The sequence below is a fragment of the Azolla caroliniana genome, unplaced genomic scaffold (assembly GCF_043228905.1).
Source record: "Azolla caroliniana isolate FFs.n. ecotype wild unplaced genomic scaffold, voAzoCaro1.0.p SCAF_1, whole genome shotgun sequence".
Classification (NCBI taxonomy): Eukaryota; Viridiplantae; Streptophyta; class Polypodiopsida; order Salviniales; family Salviniaceae; genus Azolla; species Azolla caroliniana.
This window is the reverse complement of record NW_028230436.1, coordinates 25,786,009-25,799,835: the sequence shown is the minus strand read 5'-3', so window position 1 is coordinate 25,799,835 and position 13,827 is coordinate 25,786,009.

The window sequence follows — 13,827 nt, the reverse complement described above, 5'->3', positions numbered from 1 at the left end:
TTGTAGATTAGAGTGAGGCACATGAAGTATGGGTGTAGGGAGTAGTGGGCATTGAGTATGTCTGTGAGAGGACATGGAGTTAAGACCCATCAATCTCACCTCCTAAGATCGAGGTCAAATACTCTCCTTTGAAAGAAAGGGGATTTGACTACTCCTTTTTGTAATGTGCCTCACCCTTACTACTATAAAAGGGAGTGAGGGGCCACTTTTGAGGGGCTTCCACTTTTGGGTTTCTTTGGGTTGGCTATTTTGAGTGTGAGAGGTATACCACTTAGTTCTAGGGTTCTTCTTCTTCCTATTTCAGTTTTAGGGTTTGTGAATGTTAATGTGCAGAAGCGTCAGACAGAACCGACTCAGCCGGATAGCAACAGAAATTGAGATGAAGGTTTAATGGAAAAGCTTCAAACACAGAGGAGACAGAGAGAGCAGAACATAAAACTATATTAAAAAATTAACTCTTAAACTTTGTACATAGAACGTGCTAAACAACACTATTTATACAAGTCCATAAAGGACTGACAGAAGTACTGACAGGTACTTCAATGCTCACACGTGCGACTGACACTGACTGCGAGACAATGATTACCTAGTAGTCTAGGCTACTACTAGGCTTTCGTTTCCCGCTCAAATCCGGTTCCCCGATCCGGCCGGTTGTTTCCAGATACCATCCGGATACCGACCCGACTCATCCTTCCAGATGCCGATCCAGCTCAGGCTTATTCAACTGATCCGAATCCGGTTGACCTTGCTCGCTCAACACTCCCCCTCAAGCTCAACTTAAGGTCGGATCGTGGTGTTAGTGTCCGCGGCAGCCGGTTCTTCTACTTGGCTCCTTCTGGCATTGCTCCGCCTTGCTCGCATTCCTCGTCCGGTCCGGTCTTGTTTGCCGTGACCCTTCTGGTTCTGCGCATCTCGACCTCCTCGGTCGGCTTGTCTGCTCAACAGGCCCATTTCAGCTCCCTCGTTGTTGCGACTCCGGCGCTTGTCGACCCGTCGGTTCCTTCATGTTGGCGTCGACTTCCGCTACGTCCGTGTCCGCTTGGCATTTAGTTGATCCGGCTTCTCTGAATCTTGAACCGAATCGGTTTCCTTCGATTCGTTCCAGCTCTTATCTGAGTCGGTGTTCTCCAAATCGTCTTCCGGTTTGAGGCCCTTCACCACACTGGACCACGTCCAGGTCTTGGCCATTTTCTTTCGGTCGGCTCTGTCCTTCTTGACTCTGTCACCGTTGCTGCTTGTTCCAACCTTTTTGGATGTGCCAACTCCTTCGGTTGGCTCGACTTCCTTTTTCCTAGTCTCCCCCTTTGTTAGTTCTTTCTGTTGAATACGAGTGTATAATGGCCGTATTCACAGTGACCCTTTGGACATCCCAAGTTTGGGCTATTTCTATAAATAACATAAAGGGTAGTTGCCCTAGGATAGTCACCATATAAAGTGACTTTGTAACCTTTAGTAAAAGGTTGGTTGTCATTTGTAATTGTTGCTATTAAGAAATAAAACGTTTCTTTGTGCCTATCTCTCTCTCTCTCTCTGTATCTTGTTCATTCTCATACACAGGTCCTTCAACATCACAGATGTTGTTTGTTCTTCCGCACTGACGACCTTGTCCCTAACATTTGGTATCAGAGCGTTGGAGGTTCTTCAACCAGCTACCGACCGTCATAGTACAGAACACAACACTATGTTTCTGTTTTTCTTGAAGAACAGAGAAGAGAGAAAACAAACAAGAAGTTTGCATCTCACTGTGTTAAATCACTAATTGGAGGAAGCTAGTCGATTGTACTATGTTCCTGTGATTGTAACCACTTGAGGTGACCTCCTTGTGCAACACCCGACCCAATCGTGCTTCATTTGGTTAAACAACATCCGAATAGGTCACCAGACGCTATTCACCTGCTTATTGTAACCACCCGCTGCAGATTGGTCTCCAGGCAACAACCAAATTCGTGCTTCATTCGGCCGATCGACATTCGGGAGGATTAGTTGGATCCGTCCCTCTCATCATTGTAGTCATCCGAAGCAGAATCGGCCTAAACAATCGATTTCTTGTGATCGGTATTCGGCATACAATCGGAAGCTAACCGGAGTCACTCCAAGAAGGTTCAACAAACAAGTATCCGAAACCAAACTGACTCAGGTTCAAGACCGACTAGAACGATATCGGGTGAGCCGACCGGCTGCGCCCAACTAAGGTTCCCAGTCAACTCCGAACAGAGTCTTACCAACCGAAATTGAATCAGATGGCATCAACATTCGGCTCATCGGAGATGAGTCTAAGGAGGTTCGACGGTTTGAACTTCAACTTTTGGAAGGAACAAATGCAGGACTATCTCAGAGTCAAAGGTTAGGTAGACCCGATTGAGAATGAAAATCCTCCAGAAGCATACAAGGCAAACGAGTGGCGAAAGCTGGACAGAATCGTTTGTGCCATGATTCGGATGCACTTGTCCAAGACAGTGTACTTCACAGTGCAATCGCTCGACAACTTTTGAACTTTGGAAAACACAGTCGGAAACTTATGAAAACAAGGTCGCCACAAAAAAGATGTATCTAATCCGACGCCTCTACAACTTGTGGATGAAAGAATCCGATTCGGTTCAGGCACACCTCAACGAGTACGAAAGCCTAAGCTCCCAAATATCGTGTCAGGGCATGACAATAGAGGATGAACTCAGAGCAATGATACTCATGAGTAGTCTCCCCTCTTCTTGGGAAACTTTCGTCACAACCGTGTGCAATGTTTCAACAACTGCCATTAAGTACTCCGAAATCACGAGCGCAATCCTGACTGAAGCAACTCGGAGAAAGTCTTTTGCCAAAGACTCGGCAGATGAAGCTTACGTAGTACAAGGTTCAATCGACCGATCAAGTAACCGGAGAAGAAGTTCTTCCCGACCGCCGAACAATCAGTGAAGCTGGAGCAAGTCCAAGGACGACCGAATTTGCAACTAGTGCAAGAAACCGGGACACATCAAAGCCGACTACTGGGCACTCAAAGCAAAAACCGACAAAGCTCAGAGAGCGGATCAGAAGAGTAGTCGGCATGAGGAGGTCAACTACGTCGGCTCTTCAACTGAAATTTTGACGACCGGCCCGAACATACTGTCCATAGAGAACCCAGTCGAATCAAAAGTTTTGCTTACGACTGAGGAATCGAGCACATGGCTCCTGGACTCGGACGCATCATATCATGTGACACCTCACCGATCTCAATTTCAGAAATACTCGGACCGGCACTCCGACTCAGTTCGAGTCGGGAACTCACAACACTGTGCCATAATTAGAATCGACAACGTAGAGCTCAACCTTCTGGGTGGCTCTACACTCGTACTACACAACGTCCGACACGTTCCTGAGCTTTCAAGGCCCTTGATCTTGTCAAGACTGAGAGAGAGAAAGAGAGAGAAAAAGAGATAGAGAGATAATTGAAAGAGAATTATTATATTGAAGCGTAAAATGGATTACAAAGAGTAGGCTACAAAATGGCGTTGAACCAATTTAGGTTTGGGATGGGTGGTAGATCCCTATTTATAAGTAATAGAGAACACTCTAGAATATTCTAGGTTATCCTAGAATGTAGAGTAATCTAGAAGATCTCTAGAGTATTCTAGAAGGTTCTAGTGGTATAGAACACTCTAGAATATTCTAGGTCATTCTAGAATGTAGAGTAATATAGAATATTCCTATGATATTAGATTTCATATTCTAGCGACTATACATATAAGAATATTAATACAATGGTTAAGGATTTGACATGTGTACAATAAGGTCGTGGGTTCAAATCCTTTCGAGTCATAATATGAGTGTCATGATCCTTTCGATGCATGATGTGACTTTTATCATGACACTATCCCCCTTCTTCGACGACACCGACACGTCTCACGAGTCGTAGGGTTTGTATTAGGACCTGGTTTACAAGGATATTGGCGATGAAATGCATTGACGAGTTCTGCAGCATTGGAAAGATTTGTGGCAGGTTCCCAAGTTCGATCATTGGGGGTATAGCCTAGCCAATCGACTAAGTAATACAGCTTGTTGCGCACGATTTTAGAATCGAGAACGGCAGCAACTTCAAATTCAGGCCCGTCCAAGAACTCGACAGGTGGTGGGGGTGTCGTAAGACGGCCTGGAATTGAACTTGTAGTATAAGGTTCCAAAAGGGATACATGAAACACCGGATGAAGATGCATGTGCGGAGGGAGGTCAAGACGAAATCCAACATCACTTATCTTACCAGTGATCATGTAAGGGCCAAAACGTTGGTACTCCAATTTACTGCAAGGTCGAGTGGTCTTGATGTTGTGTTGGAGAAGCCATACATGATCCCCAATGCGGAACTTTTTTGAGGAGTCTAGACGATGATGATCGACAATCCTCTTGTGTGTAAATTGAGCATCGTGCAAATTGTGGAGAATGTTAGCTTGAATTTCTTGGAGGCGACTAAGACGATCCTCGACAGCAGGGTTGGTAGGAACTTCTGGATGCGCATTCATCGTCCACCGAGGATGACAGCCCGTATTTGCGAAAAATGGGGAATATCCTGTAGAAGAATGGGCTGAGTTGTTGTAAGCGAATTCCGCCAAGTGCAAAAAAGAAACCCAATCATCTTGTTGATAGTTGATGAAACAACGAAGATATTGTTCCAATGTCTAGTTGGTACGCTCTGTTTGGCCATTTGTTTCAGGATGATAGCCCGAAGAAAGCTTAACTCAAATGTGGAGAAGTTTGAACAGGTGCTTCCAAAACTTTGAGATGAATTGTGGACCACGATCACTAATAATATCATCCGGCAGACCATGATGCTTAAATACCTCCCGCATTACGAGATCAGTCGTCTCTTGACTAGTAATCGACTTTGTACATGGCAAGAAATGTGCCATTTTGGTAAATCGATCAACCACTGTGAGAATTGCATCAAAACCTTTTGAAACTGGGAGATCAGTAATGAAGTCCAAGGATATAGACTTCCAAGGTGTTTCCGGAATGGGAAGTGGTTGTAGTAAGCCATAGGGTCGGTGACGAGGATTCTTTGATCGACAACATATATCACAACTCCGAACATACTCCTCAACAAAATGACGAAGGTGAGGCCACCAATAGCGTCGAGAAATTAATTCTAGAGTCTTGTGAACTCCAAAATGACCAGCCATTGGTGAGTCATGACAATGTTGCAAAACTTGTAGCCGTGGGGGACCATCAGGAACATACAATAAATTTTGTCGAAATACAAAACCATCATGCCAATAGAACTGACAATAGTCATTACGAGGATTTTTGACTGTGAGCAAGAAGCACGATCAGGGACGATATGATCCAAAACATCCTTGGCGAAATCATCAGTGGACATATGATCTCGAATGGAATCAAGAAGAGTGGAATTTTCAAGAGTTGTTATGGCGTTAACTACCATTAATCGTAATCGATTAGGACCCAAAAGGATTTGTTTTTGATGCTCAAATGCAGGTTCCCCTGGACGAAGTTCCATATAAGAGCGTCGAGAAAGAGCATATGCTTTGCCTTGCTGCATCCCAGGGCGATATATGATGATAAAGTCGAAGTGAGTCAAAAATTGCGCCCACCGGGCTTGTCGCCGACTCAAGACTCGAGCATTTTGGAAATAAGTCAGGTTCTTATGATCATTGTAGACAATGATCTGCTTAGAAGAACCTTCTAGGAAATGTCGCCATTGTTGAAACGAATCCACGATTGCAAGAAGCTCTTTGTCATGGATCTCGTAGTTGGTCTCTGCAGCTTCAAACTTTCATGAATGAAAGGCGACAGGGTGTAGTTGTCCATCATCTCCAGTCTGCGAGAGGACACTCCCTAGTGCAAAATCGGATGCATCGACTTTGAGGATGAAGCGTTTTGTTGGGTCGACATGTGCTAAGATAGGTGCCGTTGTAAATGCTCGTTTTAAGCTTTCGAATGCCTCGGCTGCATCTAAACTCCATATAAATGGTTGATCTTTATGTGTGAGCTGAGTAAGCGGAAGCACAACCTTGGAATAATCTTTAATAAATTTTCGATAAAAATTTGCAAACCCGAGAAAACATTGCACATCACGCACTGAAAGGGGCGTTTGCCACTCTAAAATTGCTTGTACCTTCATGGGGTTCATAGCAATACCATTTGACGATACAACATACCCCAAAAATTCCACTTGATTCTGGCCGAAACTACACTTTTCTAATTTTGCGTAGAGACCATATTCTCGGAGTCGGCGCAATACTTGACGAACATGTTCATCATGCTCCTCTTGGGTCTTTGAGTAGATTAAAATATCATCTAGGTAAACTATAGTGAAGATATCAAGAAAATCTCGAAAAATATCGTTCGCCATATGTTGGAAAACAGCAAGTGCATTCGTGAGACCAAATGGCATCACTGTATACTCAAAATGTCCATAGTGAGTGCGGAAAGTTGTCTTCCATTCATCCCCCGGGCAAATCCAAACTAGATTATATGCTCCGCGAAGGTCCAACTTCGTGAAATATTTTGCACCACTGAGACGTTCCAAAAGATTCGGGATTAATGGTAGAGCATATCTATTTCAGATAGTCACTTTGTTTAGCCCTCGATAATCCATGACCAACCGAAGAGTCCCATTCTTCTTCTTAACGAAGAAGATAGGTGCACCAGCAGGGGATCTAGAATGCCGAATGAATCCGTTTGCCAGATTCTCATCAATATATTCCCGCAAAGTCTCTAGCTCTACATGGGAGAGATTATAAATTGGGCCCCATGGAGGTTCTTTCCCTGGTTGTAAGTCAATAGGGCAGTCGTATGGCCGATGCTCCGGCAATGTATTGGCCTTCACCTTATCAAAGACATCTGAAAACTCCTTGTATTTCTCTGGTAGTTTAATATCCGCTTCACGTGAAGTGGATGATGGAGTTGCTATTATTGCGAAGACGAACATGGCCTCACTCCCCCCTTCCTCCCGCAACTGTTGTAAAGAGATGGGCGATAACTCCGGGGATCTATTAGCACATGTAGGAGAGAGGGATGCAAGATTTGTGCTTTTTTCCCGGGTCTCCTCAATTGTTTTTTTCATCCAATCAATCTTCGGGTTATGGAGTTCAAACCAGGGGAGACCTAGAACTATTGGGTGGTCCGGACTACGAATAATATTGAAAGAGATTATGCTTGCCAAATTGCCAAGAACTATCCTAATTGGCTCGGACTCCTCGACTATATCTCCTGATGCTATGGGACGTCCATCAATGACTCCTACGGCTACTGGGTTGGGAAGCTTATTCAAGAGGATGTTTTGTGACAAGGAAAATTCACGATCCATGAAACAAGAGTTGGCTCCAGAATCTAGAAGGGCAGAGGCTAGGACTCGATGACATGTAGATGTGGTAAGCTCAACTTGTGCTGAAAAAACTCGACTCACTTGATTTGATGAAATGGAACCACGACTAGGAACTAACTCTACATAGCTAGGATGGTCCAGCCAAATGGCTCCTATTTTGGCCGGACTTACTCGTTTAACACATCCTCTAATTGACTCAAGACATCAAATCTATTCTCATGACATGGACTATGAGGCTTATTTATGTTATTAGAAGTAACAATAGAACTCGATGTAGGGTTTTCATGGGCACTTACTTGGTATACTTGACGCCTAGGTTTATGTGGACAATTTACAGCTATATGTCCTGGACCGCCACAATACAGGCAGAGGCGATGCGCTCGACGTCGTTGCTTCTCAGCATCTGATAACGGCGCACGACATTGTGTTGACTCTATTTCCATCGGAGTTGGGCCATCCCTTGTAATGGGTCTAGAAACTTGTGGAGGCATTGCGACTACGGAAGCGTAAGTCTGCTCAGGTTGGCGGCGTAACATTTGTTGGCGCTCAGAACGTCGCTCAAATAGGCGATTATCACATCGCACAGCTCGACTAATGGCTTCTGTAAGTGACTTCAGATCTTCAGGGAAAGTAAGAAGAAGATCTTTGACATCATTTCTCAAACCTTGACGGAATTGATCCATTAAAGCTGCCTCATCCCAAGGGATATCGCATGCCAAGAGACGGAACTCGGCTGCATAAGACGACGCGGGACGATCTCCTTGTCGGAGCCTTCGAATCTTGTTTATCACTGTCCTAGTGTTGTCGGTGTCTCCGAAACTAGCTTGAAACTCTTTAACAAATGCCTCGAAATCCTCTAGCAATGGCGATTTCTTCTCGAGAAGTGGTGCGAACCATGCTAACGTCGTACCGCATAGCAAAGTTCCCACTAATCCCACACGAGCAGCATCAGTTGGATACCGATTGGGATGTAGCTGAATAACTAGACGAACTTGATTCAAAAAGCCTCGAAATAAAGACCTCGTACCATCAAACTTGGTAGGGAGGCTGATCTTTGGCTCTCTAGGGGAGTTCTGAGCCCCCGACGCTTGCTCTCGTAATGACAATATAGTCGCCTCAAGTTGATGAACCCACTGTGATAACTCTTCATATTGTTGAGCTTTTTCGACGCTCACGTGTTGTAGATCTCCAAGTAGCCTTTGATTCTCATGCTCTAATGCCACAAATTTATTCGTGAGCATGTCGAGCTCAGAAAGAACACGCATGTATTCTTGTTTGCTCACGGACTCCATAGCTTATGAGGGGAGAGGAGAGGGAAGAAGAGAACTTGTTAGGGTTTGTGGAAGACGAAGAGATGAAAGGAAAAAAATTGGTTCAAACTGTCAAGACTGAGAGAGAGAAAAAGAGATAGAGAGATAATTGAAAGAGAATTATTATATTGAAGCGTAAAATGGATTACAAAGAGTAGGCTACAAAATGGCGTTGAACCAATTTAGGTTTGGGATGGGTGGTAGATCCCTATTTATAAGTAATAGAGAACACTCTAGAATATTCTAGGTTATCCTAGAATGTAGAGTAATCTAGAAGATCTCTAGAGTATTCTAGAAGGTTCTAGTGGTATAGAACACTCTAGAATATTCTAGGTCATTCTAGAATGTAGAGTAATATAGAATATTCCTATGATATTAGATTTCATATTCTAGCGACTATACATATAAGAATATTAATACAATGGTTAAGGATTTGACATGTGTACAATAAGGTCGTGGGTTCAAATCCTTTCGAGTCATAATGTGAGTGTCATGATCCTTTCGATGCATGATGTGACTTTTATCATGACAGATCTCAGTCGGACAACTTGACGAAGCCGGCATCGATGCCAGGTTCTGATCAGGAGGGTGGACACTCCACAAAGGGAACCTCCTGCTTGCTCAAGGACCAAAGGTACACTCTTTGTACCCTTTATATGTCACACTCAAAGAGGGTGACTTATTTTTGGTTGATATCCCTGTGTCATTGTTATGGCACAGACAACTTGGACACCTTAGGAAGGCCGGCATAACGCACCTATCCAGAGCTGGTTACATCCCCAAGCTCTCCTTCTCGGATCACCAATTCTGCGAGGATTGCCAGTACGGCAAACAGGTAGCTGCATCACACCCGACATTAGCACCAAGAGAATCGAGTCCCCTCGATTTGGTTCACACAGACGTCTGTGGCCCAATGCCACATCAGTCTCTCAGCGGTGCTTCGTACTTCGTCAGTTTTATTGACGACTCGACTCAGAAGGTGTGGGCTTACCCCATTAGAACCAAAGATCGAGTGTTCTCGATATTCTCCGAATGGCTTGCAATGGTCGAAAGCCAGACTGGTCGGGAACTAAAATGTCTCCGAACCGATAATGGAGGAGAATTCAAGTCAGAAGAATTCGGCAAATTTTGCCGGGAACGCGGCATTCGACGTCAATATACGACACCCTATAGTCCGGAGCAGAACGGAATTGTTGAACGCATGAATCAGACGATTCAAGAACGCATAATATCCATGCTCCAACACTCCGGATTGTCGGATGGTTTCTGGGTGGAGGCTCTACTTATGGCAGTACACATAATAAATATGTCGCCAAGTAGACCTCTAGGACTTAAAATACCTCAGGAAACATGGACCGACAGTAAGCCGAATTATGACAAGCTGAGGATCTTCGGTTGCGAGGTGTATGCCCTCATACCGAAAGACGACCGCCGGAAACTCGAACCAAGATCAAGGAAATGTAGTTTCCTTGGATACGGACCCGATGGCAAGATCGGATACCAACTCTGGGACCTCAAGCACAAACAAATCGTCCGAAGTTCGGACGTCGTGTTCAACGAGTCGGCTATGCATAAAATGGTCGAAAGGCTTATTGAAGCCCGAAGGGTAATATTTTCCGAAGTGCCAACCCTTCATGAAGGCCCAACCCACAACACGAGATCAGTTTCACGGGTAACCAACACCTCTCGTCCTGAATCCACCAATTCAGCACAGCTGAATGGCTCGGCTTCCGACCATCCGACACCTATACCCGGTGCGATCAGTCCAGTCATACCTCGAAGATTTGAGAGACCGTCGCAACCTCCGGAAAGGTACTCTCCCGGAATTTTCTTTACCGACACCGGCGAATAAACGTCTTATGAAGAAGCATTGGTATCTGCCGACTCAGCCACCTGGCATCCGGCGATGGAGTCGGAAATGCACTCCATTCGCGCAAACAAGACTTGGGACTTGGTCAAATTACCGAAGAATCGACGTGCTCTTCCGTGTAAGTGGGTCTATCGACTAAAAGAGACATTCGACTCGACCATAGATTGACACATGCGTGATATTCGTCAGATTCTCCATGCGTGGTATTCGCAATATTCAACAATACAAAATGGCCCTAAGAATATTTAAAAACCATTCGTTTTGTAAAATAAATATACAAAAAATTAATTAATTAATTAATTTAAAAATAAATAAATTTAATTCACTAAAAAAAAGAGCAATTATTCATTAATAAATTATAAAAATATGATTAGTATAAACTCTCCTTTCTAGTGTCAAATAAAAAAAGAGGAGAGTTTATGAACCTTTATTTAATTTAAATAATTGATTTTTTTATTTGAAAAAAACGAATATTTTTATTTTTACTATGAAAACATGATTAATGTGAAGTCTCAATTTTAATTTCAGGTAAAAATATCCATAAATTTTGGGAAAAGAAAAGGTGAAGAATTAATGAACCTTTATTTTATTTTACTTATTTATTAAAAATAAAACGAAAATTTATTTTATTTTATTTATTTATTTAGTAAAGAATCAAGATCTCCAATGAAAATTTATTACTGTCAAGTCTCTCTCAACTCTCTATTTTATTATCCCTTTTTTATTGTCAAGTCCCCCTTTTTTTTCCTAAGAAACTAAAAGGAGGGACTTCATCTCCTTTTTTTCCTTCTTTTTTTTAAACGAATACTTGACCACACGAATGTATGCGTATTCGATTTCATTCGAATAGAAAATCCCACGAATGCGAATATATCAATCTATGGACTCGACCAACCCAAAGTACAAGGCCAGATTTGTTGCAAAGGGATTTCAACAAGAATATGGCGTCGACTTCGACGAAATCTTTTCACCAGTGGTGAAAATGACAACCCTTCGTTTCATGCTCGACATCTTGGCTGTCAACAACTTGGAGCTGATTCAGCTAGATGTAAAAACGGCATTCCTCCATAGTGACCTACAGGAGGAAATCTATATGGAGTAGCCGAAAGGCTTTGTGGCATCCAGCCAAGAACATCTAGTCTGCCGACTCATGAAGAGTTTATACGGCCTGAAACAGGCACCCAGACAGTGGTACAAGAAGTTCGACGACTTCATCCAGTCGGTCGGCTTCTCCAAGAGTGATGAGGACCACTGTCTCTTCACCAAAACAGCTCAAGACGGGTCTCCCGTCTTCCTCATCATTTACGTGGACGACATGCTATTCTCTGGTCGACATGCCGGAGAGCTCACCGAAGTTTTGAAAACTGCAGTTGAAGTTTGCCATGAAGGACCTCAGTTCGGCAAGACACATACTTGGTATGAAGATTAGTCGGCATCGCGATAAACAACAACTTTTCTTATCTCAAACGGACTACATCGGTCGTGTCTTGGAACGCTTCAGCATGCACTCAGCCAAGTCTGCTTTGACCCCACTCCCCATTAACCTTTGGTTGTCTCAGCGAGACTGCCCGACATCCGGTCCGGAGGGGGAAGATATGAAGTCGGTACTTGGTATGAAGATTAGTCGGCATCGCGATAAACAACAACTTTTCTTGTCTCAAACCGACTTCATCGGTCGTGTCTTGGAACGCTTCAACATGCACTCAGCCAAGTCTGCTTTGACCCCACTCCCCATTAACCTTTGGCTGTCTCAGCGAGACTGCCCGACATCCGGTCCGGAGGGGGAAGATATGAAGTCGGTACCGTATGCACTGACAATCGGCTCCCTTATGTACGCGATGGTTGCGATATGGCCTGATATTTCTCACGCCGTAGGAGTCGTCAACAGATTCATGCATAACCCAGGCGATCGCACTGGAACGCAGTCAAGCATGTGTTCAGATATCTAGCTGGCACAAAAGACCACGACATTCTTTTTGGCCTGAACTCAACCTCAGGCGTACACGGTTACACCGACTCGGACTTCGCCGGCTGCGTGGACAGTCGGAAATCAACAACCACATATTGTTTAAAATTCGGCAATGGAGCACTCTCGTGGAAGTCGAAACTTCAGGAGTGCACAACCACCTCAACGACCGAAGTGGAATATGTAGTTGCGTCCGACGCGGCAAAAGAAGCTTTATGGCTCGGTAGGCTGGCGCACACGTTTCGACAAGTCGACCTCGACTCGGCTCCAGTTGTCTACAGCGACAGTCAGGGTGTTATTGCTTTGTTAAAAAATCCGGTTCACCAAAATGCCTCCAAGCATATCGATGTTCGATATCACTTTATTCGGGACTGCGTCATTTCAGGGAAAATCGGTCTCGAGTCGGCATCTGTATATCCGACTAGTTCTTCGGTTATACCATGCTGGTATAAGAGTCCCCGGTCTTTTGTGCTGCTCACATACCGGAGTATCCGGTGTGCGCACTAAAGGTGCTCGACGGTCGGCTTCTGCATGAACTGGCTGATCACTTCGACCGGGCAATTGAGGTCGGGTCGAGTGATTGTTAAGTATATCAGGCTTCCGAAGATTTTTCGGAACCGTTTCTCATCGCAGGCCGGTCTGAAGTTGGGACAGAGCTTCTAGTTTCAGTTCAGGGGTGTGGAGATAGGTCATCACTCCGTCATACCGAACTTGTACAACATATTCAACACATAGTGTCGTTGTGAGAGCAATATGCCGTCGGGGGTTCGGATCACCTCGATCCCAAGAAAATAATGAAGGTCCCCCAGGTCCTTTATTTCAAATGTGTTTGACAGCTGGGACTTTACTCGGCCGATTTCATTGAGTCTGGGTCCCGTGATGCAAACCGGGTCGTCCGGACCTTGCCGAATGAACAACAACAAGTAGGATTTAGAGGATGGAAACCCCATCATCAACATAAAGTAGGATGCAAACCGAATCGTCCGGACCTTGCCGGATGAACAACGACGAGTCAGATTTAGAGGTCACAAACCCCATCTTACACAACCGGTGCGTGATCTTCGCATTCCAAGCTCGGGGGGCTTGTTTCAGACCGTAAAGCGACTTCTTGAGTCGGCACACTGCCAACTTGTTCATTTCCGACTGAAAGCCAAGAGGTTGGATCCTATAGGCCCGTTCTTGAAGAAACACATTCTTCACGTCCATCTGGTGAAGATGCCACTCCCTTGCCGCAACAACCGCAGTACCACACGAACCGTCGTCATCTTCGCTACCGGGGCGAAGGTCTCGTTGTAATCGATTCCCTGGGTCTGTGCGTATCCCTTCGCCACTAACCGGGCCTTGTACCGGTTAACCGAACCGTCGA